Source organism: Chiloscyllium punctatum, chromosome 12 (genome assembly GCF_047496795.1).
Source record: "Chiloscyllium punctatum isolate Juve2018m chromosome 12, sChiPun1.3, whole genome shotgun sequence".
Classification (NCBI taxonomy): domain Eukaryota; kingdom Metazoa; phylum Chordata; class Chondrichthyes; order Orectolobiformes; family Hemiscylliidae; genus Chiloscyllium; species Chiloscyllium punctatum.
The window spans coordinates 101,552,201-101,567,406 of record NC_092750.1 but is presented as its reverse complement, the minus strand read 5'-3'; the positions used below and the strand labels follow the sequence as shown (position 1 = coordinate 101,567,406).

General features: G+C 44.3%; 1 long non-coding RNA gene across 3 annotated transcripts in view; it reads right to left on the bottom strand.

Moving 5' to 3' along the window:
- The window catches only part of LOC140483972 (uncharacterized), a 33,941-nt gene extending 19,763 nt beyond the window's left edge, over window positions 1–14,178 (bottom strand). For all 3 annotated transcript variants that reach the window (XR_011962120.1, XR_011962118.1, XR_011962119.1), the window contains exons 1-5: window positions 14,093–14,178; window positions 13,212–13,387; window positions 10,478–10,560; window positions 7,238–7,324; window positions 4,610–4,714 (exon numbers count right to left, since the gene is read on the bottom strand). This is a non-coding gene — a long non-coding RNA (uncharacterized lncRNA). The remainder of the gene's footprint in view (window positions 1–4,609; window positions 4,715–7,237; window positions 7,325–10,477; window positions 10,561–13,211; window positions 13,388–14,092) is intronic.
- Between the last annotated feature and the right edge of the window lie 1,028 nt (window positions 14,179–15,206).

Sequence of the window (15,206 nt, the reverse complement as noted above, 5' to 3'; positions counted from 1 at the left end):
AACCCCAACCTGTGATGATGAAATCGGTTTGATGTATTTAAAAGATGACAGGGGACCCTCTTTAACTGTAATTATAAACATGGGACTCCCAGTGGGAGATAATTCTAACCACATTCTGAATTGGGCCATGAGAGCTGAGGCAAACACAGAAACACAGGGGAATAGCTGCAGTACAGGGAGGGTAATCAGACCCACAATGTTACAAGGGAAGCAGGAAAGGGCACACAGACAAGGAATGTAGGCACAGAGAGGGAGATAGGTGTTCATATTGTGAGTGGCCTGTGTTCATGTAGATATATGCATAGCCCATGAATATTCATTGATGCGCTGTTAAGGGGCCAACACTTTCATGATTCTAACACCGGAGCATCTTTGCCTTTTATGCCTCACCCTACAACTCAAATCCTCCAACCCTAACAACATCCTTGTAAGTCTTTTTTGAAACCTTTCAAATTTCACAGCACCCTTCTGATAGGAGGCAGGCCGGAATTGCACACAATATTCCAAAAGTGGCCTAACGAATGTCCTGTACAGCAACATGACCTCCCACATCCGATACTCAATGCTCAAACCAATAAAGGAAAACATACTGAACACCTTCATCATCCTATCTACCTGCAACTTGACTTGCAAGGACTATGAACCTGCAGTCCAAGGTCTCTTTGTTGCACAAACGTCTTCAGGGCCTTGCCATTCAGTGTACAAGTCCTGCCCTGATTTGCTTTTCCAAAATGCAGCACATCACATTTACCGAAATTAAACCCCATCTGATCAATATCTTATTGTAATCTGAGGTAACCTTCTGCATTATCCACACCCATCCAATTTTGTATGACCTGCAAACTCATTTACGATACCAAATTATTTATATGAATGATGAAACAAATCCAGAAATGAACATCCATTTCTCTGAGATTGAATGTGCTCTGTGTAAATCCTGCCCAATGACTCTGTACCAGAGAAAGGCTGCACATGCGCCTGGCTGCACCTTGCCCCCTACAAAGCTGGTGGCTCCACAAGTGTACAGAGAATTCTTGCCCCGAATAAAGATGGCGGCGCACACTCATACCTGCAGCCACACTGAGGCAATTCCCCGTTTACTGTAAACACGAGACTGGGACGTTCAAATTTGTGTTTTCCGACATGCACATTTTGTTTGTAAAACCTCTCCGCTCAAACAGAATCGCTCTCACCTCCTGCGGTTCCACAGACAGCCTTGATGATTTTTGTGGGTACCTGTTCTCTGCCTGGTTACTTGTTTTTCCTTAGTGTATTTGTACAATCACTCTGGATTCTCCTTAAACCTATTTCCTAAAGCTATCTCATGTCCCCTTTTTGCCCTCCTGGTTTACCTCGAGTATACTCCTACTGCCCCTATTCTCCTCTAGGGATTCACACAAACACAGCTCTCTGTACCTGCCATATGCCTCCTTCATTTTCTTGACCAGGCCCACAATATCTTTCGTCAGGCAGCATTCTTTACACCTACCAGCCTTGAACTTAACAGGAACATACTGTCTGTGCACTCTCATTGTCGCAGGCCTATGGAGGCAATGGCAGATGAGGAGACAGAAGCAATCATTCTCAGTAAAGAGGAAATGTTGGGAAAGATAACAGCCTAAAGGTAGATGGGTTTCCAGGCTCTGATGGAATGCATCCCAGGGACTAAAGGAGATGGTGGGGGAGGGGGGGGGGGGGGGAGTAACAAATAGACCTCGTGATAATTTACTACCATTTGTTGGATTCTGGGATGGTTTTGACAGACTGGAAGCTGCAAATGTGGTGCCACTATTTTTCAAAAAGGACCCGTTAGCTTAACTTCTGTAGTGGGGAAAATGCTTGAATCTCTCAAGGAAGTAGTGGTGAGATATCTGGGTCAGAATTGTCTCATTGAGCAGACACAACATGGATTCATGAAAGGCAAGTCACGTTTAACGCATTTACTGGAAGTATTGGAGGATACGACGAGTGTGTTGGACAAGGCGGACTCGGGGGATGTGGTGTACATGGATTTCCAGAAGGTATTCGATACGTTGCCACACAAAAGGCTGCTGAATAATGTAAAGATGCATGGCATTGTGGGTAATGTATTATCATTGATACTGGATCAGTTAACCAACAAAAAATAAAGAATGGGAATAAACGGGTGTTTGGATTAATGTTGGCACGACAACTGTTTGCAACTTACACAAATGTTTTGGAGTTGAGGACCAAGTGTACGGTGTCAGAGTTCACATTTGATACAAAGATGAGGTAGAGCAATGTCTGCAGAGGCCACTGTCAGTCTGCACAGGGATACAGATCAGTTAAGTGAGTGGGTAAGGATCTGGCAGATGGAGTTCAATGTTGGGATATGTGAGGTCATCCATTTTGGTTGGACTAACAGCAAACTGGATGATGAAATGGTGAAAACGTGCACCATGCTGCTGTACAGAGGGTGCTGGGTTTCCTTGTACATGAATCACAGGAAGTTGGTTTGCAGGTGCAGCAGGTAATTAAGGCAGTGAAGGGAATATTGTCCTTCTTTGCTAGAGGGATGGTTATGCTGCAGCTCTACAGGGTGCTGGTGAGGCCACACCTGGAGTACTGTGTACAGGTTTGGTCTCCTTACTTCAGGAAGGATGTACTGACACTGGAGGGAGTACAGAGGAGGTTCACTAGTTTGAGTTGGGAGTTGAGGGTTGGTGTATGTGGAGAGATTGAGAAAACTGGTTCTATAATCATTGTAATTTAGAAGAATGGGAGGTTGGAGAGGAAACAATAAAATTATGAAGGGAGTAGATAAGACAGAATCAGGGAGGCTATTTCCACTGGGGGCGGGTCAAACTACAGAGCATTAACTCAAAATAAGGGAGAACAGATTTAGGACTGAGTTCAGGAGGAGCTTCTTCAGCTAAAAGGTTGTGCATCTGTGGAATTCCCTGCCGAGTGCAGCATTTGACGTTATCAACTTGAATGCCTTTCAGGCAAAATGTAGATTTGTGAACAGGAAAGGAATTAAGGGTTATGGTGAGAGAGCAGGAATGTGGAGCTGAGGCCATGAAAAGATCAGCCCTGATCTTATTGAATGGTAGAGCAGGCTTGAGGGGCCAGATGAAAGTTCTTGCCTTGTGCCATCAAAATTGGCCTTTGTCCAATTCAGAACCTTAACTTTTAGATCTGGTATATTATTTTCTGTAACTATTTTAAAACTATTAGAATTATCAGAGACTCCCAACAGTGTGGAAGCAGGTCATTCAGCCCATCACATTGATACTGACCTGGAGAGCCTCCTAACCTCCCCCTGTAACATTGCATTTCCAAGGGCCAGCCAACCTGTACATCCCTGAACATTATGGGCAATTCAGCCCGGATAATCCACCCAACCGACACATCCCTGGACACTGTGGGCAATTCAGCCTGGACAATCCGCCCAACCTGCACATCTTTGGACTGTGGGAGGAAACCAGAGGACCCGCACGAAATCCATGCAGAAAACCCCAATAAGGTGATCATCCCTTTCTTTTTCCCAGTTCCACCTAAATAACTTCACTGGGCGTACTCCCAGGAATATCTTCCCTAAGCAAAAACATAACGCTATCCCGAATCAAAAATGCCACTCCCCTCCTCTCTTGTCCCCCTTTCTATTCTTCCTATAGCATCTATACCCTGGAACATTAAGTTGCCAGTCCTATCCATCCCTGAGTGATGCCTCTGTAATTGCTATAATATCCCAGTGCCATGTTCAAAACCATACCCTGAGCTCATCTGCCTTCCCTGTCAGGCCTCTTCGATTGAAGTAAATGCAGTGCAACTGCTCAGTCCGACTTCATTCAGCCCATCATATTAATACTGACCGTTGCCTGCCTTGACTATTTGATTTCTGAACTGTACCAGCCTCAGACATATCTCTTTCCTCACTATCTTCTTGGGTTTACACCCACTCCCTCACTGGTTTAATGCCTCCAGAGTATCACCAGCAAGTCTCCCTGCCTAGATATTAGACACCTTCCAATTCAGGTACCATCCATCCTTCTAATGCAGGTCAACTCTACTCCAGAGGAGATCACCACGATCCATAAAACGTGAATCCTTTTCCCCTGCACCAGCTCCTTAGCCACTCGTTGAGCACCACCTCCTCCTCTGTAATATGGACTTTCTTCAAGATATCACCATTTATCTCCCCACATTCTATATCTCCCATGTACTTCTTCACAATAAACACTGATGCAAAATATTTGTTTCCTATCTCGCCCATCGCCTGCAGCTCCACACAATGGCTGCCTTGCTGATCTTTGAGGGTCTCTATTTTCTCCCGAGTTAGCCTTTTGTTCCTCAAGTATTTACAAAAGCCCTTTGGATTATCCTTAACCCTATTTGCCAAAGCTATCTCACGTCCCTTTTTTGCCTCCTGATTTCCCTCTTAATTATACTCCGACTGCCTTTATACTTGAAATTTTTTTGGATTGGAAAATATAACATCCTGACAAAACAAATGAGGGTAGGACTTACACTCAAAAAAAGTAGTGCCTTGAGTAGTGATATGGGAACAAAGAGACCGAGGGCTGCACGTATTTGAAGTGTGTGTTACATGTAGACGGGGGGTTAAGAAGGTGCGTAGCAATCTTACCTTCATTGTTCAGACCTTTGAGTCCAGGAGTTGGGACGTTATGTTGAGGATGTACAGGACGTTGGGGAGGCCTCTTCTGGAATACTCTGTCCAGTTCAGGTTGTGCTGTTATAGGAAGGATATTATTAAATTGCAGCAGGTTCAGAAGAGATTTACCAGCATGTTTCCATGAATGGAGGGAATATGTTCGAAGGAGAGGCTGGATAGGCTGGGAATTTTTTTCACTGGCGTGCACGAGGTTGAGGGGTGACCTTATTAGAGGTTTACAAAATCAGAAAGAGTGTAGATAAGGTGAATAGCCGTTGGGGGGTGGGGGGGGGGGGGGATTCAAAACTCGGGTGCATTCATTTTGAGAAGAAATTAGAAAGATCTGAGAAAAGACATTAGGGTTTTAAAAAAAATTATACGTGTGAAATGAACTTCCAGAGGAAGTGGTAGCTGTGAATACAATTACAATATTTAAAAGACCTTCAGATAAGTACATAAACAGGAAATATTTGGATGGATATGGACTCAGCGGAGGCAGGTACAATTAGTTCAGTTTGGAATTATGGTCAGCATGGACTGGTTGGACCACAGGGCCTGTTTCCTTGCTGTATAGCATTATGACTCTAATCTTCACTAACTCTAAATTCCTCCGTCCTCAACTCTCCCGATCACTGTCACCTCATCCAGCCTCACAACTCTTCCTTATTTATATAATTCCTCACCAGCCACAGAACGCTCCCTATCTCATGTCCTCCAGTTTCTCAAATCTCTGTGATATGTGCCTTTCTTTAGTTCCAGCCTTGAGGATGCCCTCATTCACTCCGATTGGTTAGAGGACAAACTGGTACGACCTGGTCCTCCAGTACTGCCCTCTGTCCCCTATTGGCCTGCGCTGACATCAATCATCGGGGCCCATTGTGAGGTGAGTGGTGGGATCCTCCCTCTCTCTGCCCTGGGATGAGCTTCATCATTCACAGTGAATGGGGCAGTATCACAGAGCACAGGGGCTGGGGCTATTCAGCCCATTTGGGATGTACCCTCTCCCTCTGGAGATGCTGCAAATCTATTTATGAATAACTGCTGAGTCTGTGTCCAGCTGCGATTCAGACTGTTCCAGATACTCAGAACTTACTGAATAAAAAAATGTTCACATATTCACATCATTTACCAATTACCTGAAAATAGTTACTAAAATTGTGACATTGTTAACAATTCCCCTCTCTCTGCAGATTAGATATCCTAGAAACAAATTTGCACCTGGTCAAAATCACTGCTTAACCTTCTCAGCTCCAAGGACAATTATCTGTGCTTCTGCTCGCTCTCCACAAAAGAGGAACACATCTTATTTTGATGTATTAGTGTCATAGAGATGTACAGCACAGAAACAGACCTTTGGTCCAATTGGTCGATGCCAACTAGGAATCCTCAACAAATGGAGCCCCATTTGCCAGCTATTGGTCCATATCATTGGAAACTCTTCCTATTCATGTACCCAATCGGATGCCTTTCAAATGTTGTAATTGTATCAGCCTCCACTACTTCATCTGGCAGCTCATTCCACACATACACCACACACAGCATGAAAACTTTGCCCCTTAGATCCGTTTTTAATCTTTGCCCTCTCAACTTTAGCCCATGTGATCTTGTTTTGAACCCACCTAACTGGGGGGAAAAGACCCTGGCTGTTCACCTTATCCATGCCCTTCATGATTTTATAAATCTCCATGAAGTCACCTCTCACTCTTTGACTCTCCAGGGAAATTAACCCTGGCCTATTCAGCCTCTCCCTGTAGCCCAAATCCTCCAACCCTAGCAAAGTCTTTGTAAATCTTTTCTGAACTCTTTTAAGATTCACAACATCCTTTCCAGAACAGGGAATTCCGAACTTAAAACATAATTCCTGAAATGGCTTAATCAATGTCCTGTCCAACCACAATTTGACGTCCCAGCTTCTGTACTCAATGTACTGACCAATAAATATAAGCATACCAAAGACCACCTTCACTAGTCTGCCCACCTTCGACTCTACTTTCAAGGAACAATGAACCTGCACTTCATGGTCTCTATGTTCAGCAACATTCCCAAGGACTTTACCATGAAGTGTACAAGTCCTGCTCTGATTTGCCTTTCCAAAATCCAACAGCTTACATTTGTCTAAATTGAACCCAGTCTGCCATTCCTCGCTCCAATGGCCCATCTGGTCAAGAGCCTGTTGCATTCTGAACTAACCTTCTTCATTGTCCACTACACCTCCAATTTTGGTGTCTTCTGTAAACCCACTGACCATATCTCATATATTCACATCCAAGTCATTTATTTTAGGACCCCATATTCATTCCTGCAGCACACTGCTGCTCATAGGCCTCCAGTCCGCAAAGCAACCCTTCATCACCACCCTCTGCCTCCTACCTTCAAGCCAATTTTGTATCCAAATGGCTAGTTCACCCAACATTTCATGTTATCTAACCTTGCTAACCAGTCTGCTTTGTGGATCCCGTCACTGCAGACAGTGGAACGTGAATTCAATTAAAATTTAGAATTAAGAATCTATTAAAGACCATGAATCCATTGTTAATTATTGTGAAAAAAACCTCATCAGATTCGCTAATATCCTTCAGGGAAGGAATCTGCCATCCTTACCTGGTCTGGCCTACATGTGACTCCAGACCCACAGCAATGTAGATAACTCTTTACTGCCCTTTGGGCCCAGTCAGTGATACCCTCATCCTGTGAATGAATAACAAAGAAGGTCAAGTCTTGTACACAACCATACTGTTCTTACAGATAAGTGATCTCTTGGTAAATTTGCTTCTCAACTCCCTGCTGACTGTTGGGAAAGGGAGAGGGGTTCAATAGTACCATCCCAATAAGGAGATCATCCCTTTCTTATTTCTCAGTTCCACCTGTATAACCTGCCTGGATGTACTCCCAGGAATACCCTCTTGAAGCCCAGCTGTAATGTTATCCCTTATCAAAAATACCTCTCCCCCTGCTCTGTTGCCCCCTTTCTATCTTTGCTATAGCATCTGTACACTGGAACATTAAGCTGCTGGTCCTATCCATCATTTAGTCATGCCTCTGTAATTGCTATAATATCCCAGTGCGATGTTCAAAACCATACCCTGAGCTCCTCTGCCCGACCTATCGGGCCTCCTGCATTGAAATAAATGCAGTGTAACTGCTCATTCTGTGCCTTGCCCTTGTCTGCCTTGACTGTTTGACGTCTGAACTGTACCAGCCTCAGACTGAGCTCTTCCCTCACTCTCTCTCTGGGTTTACCCACATTCCTTCACTGGGTTAATGCCTCCTGAATAGCACTAGCAACTGTTCCCTTCCAGTGCCAGTACAATCCATCCTTCTGATGGAGGTCAATTCTACCCCACAAGAGATTCCAATGATCCAATAATGTGAACTCTTCTATTCCTATGTCATTGATACCAATAAACAACAGCCTCCCCTCAAAATGGTTATTCTCCCCTTTAAGAATATTCTGCTCCCTCTCTGAGGCATCCTTATACAAAAATTACACATTCGAATAATAAACCTTACACTCATCAGGTCATCATAAAAGGATTACATGACACATTGAAGGTTTGGGGAGACCTTTTGAGAAAATGCGATGATTCAAAGAAGAATTTTTAAGCAGCAAATGGGATTGATCTGGATCACAATACTCACACACACAGTGCGAATATCAAGATCCTGATATACTGAGTAATTCAATCAGAGTTTAGCAGAATATTGACTGAGATCACCATCTGAATGTCCACCTGTAATATCCCGTAATACAAGTTTATAAAATCTGTCACTATCAGTTCAAGTTAGAAACTCACACCATCCCCTCCTCGTGGCCCAGGATTACTGTACATATTACCCTTGAGGACAACAGCAGTCAACTCAGAGGGATATCTGTGGGGTTCTAGGAGATTCCAACTTGAGATCTCATGTGACTGAACACAGCAGTTCTTTGACACATTGGAGAAAATGATCCAAGCGCCAGTGAGATATGGGGAACAAGAATAACTTTCTTTTCTTTCATTCTGTGCTGCCGCTCTGCCTCATCAATAAGACATGGGTGTGAAAGGCTAAGCCTAACGATGGGCAAGTTGTCTCCATCCTGACCAATGGGTAGGAAGATCCTCTCAATCACTCCAAAGCGTATCCCTAAAAAGATAGCAACTCTGCCTGCTTCCCACTGCCCAGTGCTCCCAATAAATGTTTGAAAGAATGGGAAGGGGGAATATCTCCTAGAAAAGGCACAACTGTAAAGGTCTCAGAGGATTATGAAAAGAGAGAGATGCACAGGAGAAGGAGGCAACAAGTTGCTAGATGGGGTGTAACTTGGGAAAATGGGAAGTTGCTCATTTTGGAGGAGATAATAAAAGAACAAAGTACTATTTAAATGGTGGAAACTGTAGAAAGCTGCACCACAAAAGGGACCAGGGTAATTGTTCAGGAAACACAGAAAGCTACCACACAGTTACAACAGGGAATCAGGAAGGGGAATCAAATGTTTTGTTTCAAAAGTTTTCAGTATTAGAGTTTGGAGTATATACCTGAGAGTACCGTGTGGAAGTGCTGGTGAGACCACCATATCTGCAGTAATGAGAGCAGTTTTGGTCCCTTTAGAGAAGGAAATGTGTCAGTTTATTGGAGGCATTTCAGGGAAGATTCAATGAGATGATCCCTGGTTTGGAGGGATTATCGTTTAAATAAAGGCTGAAAAGGTTGGGACTCTACTCACTGGATTTTGGAGAAAGAGAGGTGATCTCATTGAGACAGATGGGATTCTTAAGGGGTTTGACAGGATAAATACTGAGAGGATGCGTCTGAGGGTAAATACTGAGAGGGGAGTCTGAAACCAGATTCTGAGTCACAGAATCAAGGGTTCTGTTTTGGATTCAAGTTTAAGGTGACACAGACGTGGGTAAGGGGTTTCAGTAGCAATGGAGCTGGGGTGAGGTGGAGAAAAGCAATGTTTAAGAGATTGGAATTCCTGGTGTTGTGATTGTGTGGATGTCTGATCAGAAGGTCACCTTGGGGTCAGATATAACAGCAATATTGTGAAGAGTGTGGTTCTGTCTCAGAGAGTTCCCAGTGGGAGGGAAGGGGCTCAGCAGAAAGGTAAAGGTAAGGCAATGGGTTTAACCGTGACAATGTTTCTTTGGAGGAAATTGCAGCTAATCGAGTAGTGGGAATGTGATAAGCAGTTTGATAACTGAGTAACAGTGGAGTAATGGAGAGGGATGATGGGGAGGGAGAGCTGGGCATCGTCAGTGTACATGTCAAACCTAACACAGTGTTTTTGGATGATATCACCTCCTTGCACTATGTACGTGAGATACAGGAGAGACCAAGGATAGATCGTTGAGGGACACCAAATGCAAGGAATTCAGAAAGGAAAGGGAGAGTGGGTATGGAGCAGGATTTTCCAACAATGATAAGGTCAAATATTAGTTTTTCACAGAATGGGAGAGAAGGACACAACCAGAAAAGACCAACAGACAGAACAAGGAACAATATCTATGAATTGGCGAGGGGGGAGTGATGAGGCGGCAGCGGAGGAAAGAGAGTTGGAAAGGGAGTTTAGTGAGATTAGGGTAAAGGGTCAAGGTGAGCTCTGATAAGGCTTGACAAGAGACTGGAGAAAGGTGTAGGTTTAGGACAAAAACCAGGAACACCACGTGAGGCAGTTTGACTCAGTGGGCTAGTGGGAGGGAGAGAAGGAGCAGATCGGATTATCTCAGTCTTAGTGACAGAGAAACTCCATGTGCTCCTCACTCGTTGTTGGAGGGGAGGATGGAGGAGACAGGATGATGGACAGTCTTTTTACAAAGAAACAAAACCAGGGTTAGTGATATTTAAAATGAGTGAACAAACCTGATGCATTTAGCTTTTATCCAGAATATTAAAACAAAGGACTGAAGTCCTGGTTCGAATCCCGTCTTGGCAGATGGTGAAATCTGAATTCAAGAGAAAAAACAACGTATTAGGAATCTCCTGATCTCTATGAAACCATTGTCTATGGCGAAAAAAATCCTGCCAACCTGACAGCGGCCCAGCCAGCTACTCACTGTATTAATCACTGCAAAGTCTCAATAAAGGAATTAAACTGGATGGACCAGTTGGCAACTAACAAAGCACCAGAAAATACAACCACAGAATCAGCCCTCTCCATGGTACAATGTCCTCCTCACTAACACATGGTTTTTGGTGCCAAAATGTGGAGAACTGTCTCACAGACTAGTCAAGGAACAGCCTGACATAGTCATACCCACGGAATCATCCCTTACAAACAATGACCAGACACCACCATCACCATCCCCGGATATCGAGAGTGGGTGCTGGAAAAGCACAACAGTCAGGCAGCATCCGAGGAGCAGGAGAATCGACATTTCTAGCCTAAGCCCTTCATCAGCCTGCCCTGCTATGCTTTTCCAGCACCAGACTCTTGACTCTGATCTCCAGCATCTGCAGTCTTCACTTTCTCCTGAAATCTCTGGATATGTCCAGGCAGAGGTGGTGGCACAGTGGTGTACAGACAGGGAGGATTTGCCCTGGGAGTACACAGCATTGGCTCCGGAGACCAGGAAGTCTCATGGCTCCTGCTGATTATCACGTCCCGTCCTTCCTTGGCTGATGAATCACTTCTCCTTAGTGTTGAATAACATTTGGAGGAAACACTGAGGCAATAAAATGGTGTCAAATGTACTCTGGGTACAGGATTTCAATGTCCACAATCGAGACTAGCTCTGCAACAGAATTACTGACTGAGCTGGCCAGGTCCTAAAGGACATAGCTGCTCAACGGAGTCTGCAGCGGGTGGTGAGGGAACCAACAAGTGTGTAAAACATACTTGATCTCATTGTTATGAATTGACCAGCTGCAGATCCATCTGTCTATGTCAGTATCAGTACGAGCGACCATCACACATTCCTTTTGGAGACAAAGTCTTGCCTTAAAGTTGAGAAAAACCTCCATTGTGTTGAGTGACACTATCACCGTTCGAAATGGGACAGACTTTGAAGAGATGTAGGATCTCAAGCTGGATATCTCTGAGGCACTGTGGGACATCAACAGCAGCAGAACTGTACTCCAGCACAATCTATAATCTCATGGGATTGTAAATCCTGCTCTCACCCATCACAATGGACAGGAAAGGAGGGCATGCCATGAGCAGCACCAGGCAGACTTAAAAATGAAGTGCCAACCTGGTGAAGCAATCAAACAGGACTATCTGCATATCAAACAGCATCAGCAGCAAGCCACAGAGCTAAGTGATCCTACATCCAGTGGAACAGATTGGAGCTCTGCAGTTCTGCCACACCCAGTTGTGAACGGTGATGGACAATTAAACAACTCACTGGAGGAAGTATCACAGATATCCCCACCCTTACTGATGGAGGGGTCTCACACATCCATGCACCAGATAAGATGACAGCATTTGCAGCAATCGTCAGCCAGAAGTGCAAAGTGATGATCCATCTTAGCCTTCTCCAGTGGTTTCTAACATCACAGATGGGAGTTTTAAGTCAGTTCGGTTGAGTTTGAATAAAATCAAGAAATGGTTAAGTGGTGCAAAGTCTACGGGCCCTGCCAATATTCTGGCAATAATACTGATGGATTGCGCTCCAGAACTTGCCACCCACCAAGCCAAGTACCGCTCCAGCACTGGCATCTACCGACAATGTGGAACATTGCCCAGGGATGTTCAACACAAAAACACAAGGCAATCCAACCCAGCCAATTTCCCTCTATCAGTCCACATTCGACCAGCAGTAAAGTGATGGAAGATGTCATCGACAGGGCTACCAAGCAGCAGCTGCTCAGCAACAGTCAGCTGAGTGACACTCATTTTAGGCTCCACCAGGGCCACTCAGCTCCCGATTGTGTTACCGCCCTGATTCACAATCTGGCAACCAGCTGAATCCCAGAGGCGAGGTGAGTGTGATAACTCAGTCCCACTCCAAGACCACTAATTCTAGCTGATTCCACCCTTGTCTCAGCTCATATACTTTCATCCACCTTGTGTTATCTCCAGACTTCATTTTCCAAACACACTCAGGGCCAGCTTCCCACATTCAACCTCCCTGTAATCTCAAGAAAGTCTAAATCTCTGCTTGTTAATTCATCAAAAGGCTCCTAATTATAATCAACAGCATACAGCCAGAGAGATGTAGAGCAAGAAAACAGACCCTTCGGTCCAACGCGTCCAGATACCCCAACCCAATCTAGTCTCACCTGCCAGCACCTGGCCAATATCCCTCAATTTAAAATTCTCACCCTTGATTTAATTCCTGGCTGTGATAGTCCCTAGCTCCCTGCACCATACACAGTTTGAGACCTCGACAACCCATTTTCTTCGAGACTCCCAACCATTTGTTAATTCATTACTTCACCTGTGTGGCTGTTTCTATAGTTGCTGAAGTAGCATGGTCTGAAATTCGCAGCCAAAACCTCACAGGTCTGCTTTCCACCTTTAAGACATCCCTCAAAACCTGCTTTTTGGCAATGCTTTTGGTCACCTGACCTAATATCTCCATCTCTGGCTTTATGTCTAAAGTTCTGAATAGTATTTTTGTGAAATTAAAAGCATGATAATAAAAATACAAACTGTTGTTGATTTGGATATTATCTTCAGATCTTTCCTGTTGCTGAATGACTACTCTGTAATGTCTCTTATCCAACCACATTGTAGGAGCACCTTCACCGCACAAACTGCAGCTGTACGAGAAAGTCAAACATCACCCTCTCCACAGGCAACAGAGATTTGGCAATAATCACTGGGATCTGTGGAAGGAGAAACACAGTTGATGTTTCATGGAGTGCAAAACAGATTACAGGGAATAAAAATGGTGCAGAATTTGATAGTCAGTAATGGAAGGAAAATACATTTGCTTGTTGGAAAAAAGAATTCTTGACTGTCATAAATATTCATGAGAAAAGTAATCTGATAATACAGCAGCACATGGTCAGGGGATGGAACGCAGTGAAAAACTCATTTACAAAGGGTCTATAAAAGTAATAATACAATAGTAAACAAACCAAAAATACACCCATGGTTCGAGACTGAGGAAGTTGTTATTGACAAAGTGGTGATGAGGGAGCCCAGAGGTGAATCAGAGCAGTATTGGCTGCTATGATCCCAGTGACTCTATACTGGAGAAAGGCTGCACATGCGCCTGGCTGCACCTTGCCCCCTACAAAGATGGCGGCGGGGCACATGTCCAGTGAATCGTTGTGCTGGATTAGTGGTGCTGGAAGAGCACAGCAGTTCAGGCAGCATCCAACGAGCAGTGAAATCGACGTTTCGGGCAAGAGCTCTTCATTGTCCCGAATAAAGATGGCGGCGCTGAGGCCATTCCCCATTTACTGCAAACACGGGACTGGGATGTACAAAGTTGTGTTTTCCGACGTACACAATTTGTTTGTAAAACCTCTCCGCTCACAGCAACACAGTTTTTCTCTCGTTTCCCTGTTTATTTCTTTCCTTACCGTATCCTTTCTCTCCATTACTTCCCGAACATTCATTACATCGACACTGAGCCGCGCGCGAGGGTGATCACATGGTTTAACTTAGCTCCGCCCTTCATTCACTTTGATTGGTTGGAGGACCAACATCCCGCTAAGTCCTCCAGATCCGCCCACCGTCCTTTCATTGGTCCGGTGCAGACATCAATCACCCGCGGTCCCTTTGTTGGTTAGAACATGCGCAGTGTGTCATGCATTTGCTGATATGTTGGGTAATGTGATGGGAGAGTTTACTGAGGAGAAGGATCCCTTTGTGTGAGCTCTGCAGTAGATTTCCTTTATTCATGGAGGGAATTGCCTTCCTACTCGTGACTGTATAGCTGTGATTGATGAATCAATGCCAATTGAATCAGAACATAAACACCCCATTTTCACAACATTTGAGATCTTCAGCACATTGTATCACACTCTTCTTTGGAAACAAAAAAACATGAAATGGAGCCTCAAGGAATCGGAGTAGGAGTAGGGCATTCATCACCTTCAGCTTGTTCCCCCCATTCTATCAGATCATGGCTGGGCCAACCCAGACCTCAACACCTCTTTTATGCTTGATCCACATAGATTTTTGAAATATTGAGCCTTCTGCCTTCTTTTGAAATAATTTGAGACAGAATCACAGATTCCCTACTATGTGGAAACAGGCCCGTCAGCCCAAAAAGCCAGAACAATCCTCCGAAGAGTAACCCAACCATTCCCCTCCCACATTGAACTTTCACAATTGTTTGGGCGAGAAAATTCTAGCCATTCACAGAGAAAAAATTCTTTACTTTTTCTAAAATGAATGTTCCCTTATGTAATGTCCCCTGGTTTGAGACTTCACTGGTGCTAGAAGATCTAGTCAACATCTATCCTGTCAAGCTCCTCAGAATCTTGTTTCCATGAGATCACCCCTGCTTATCTATTCTTGATAGGTCAACCCTTTTCTCCTCAAAGCAGCTAAGTGAATCTTTTTTGAATAGTGTCCGATGTTAGTTTATCCTTTATTAAATATGGGAGCTAACAGTACTCCAAGTGAGGACTCAGCAATAGCCAGTGTGGTTAACCAATCCTCAGTCCATACTAATACATTACCCCAATA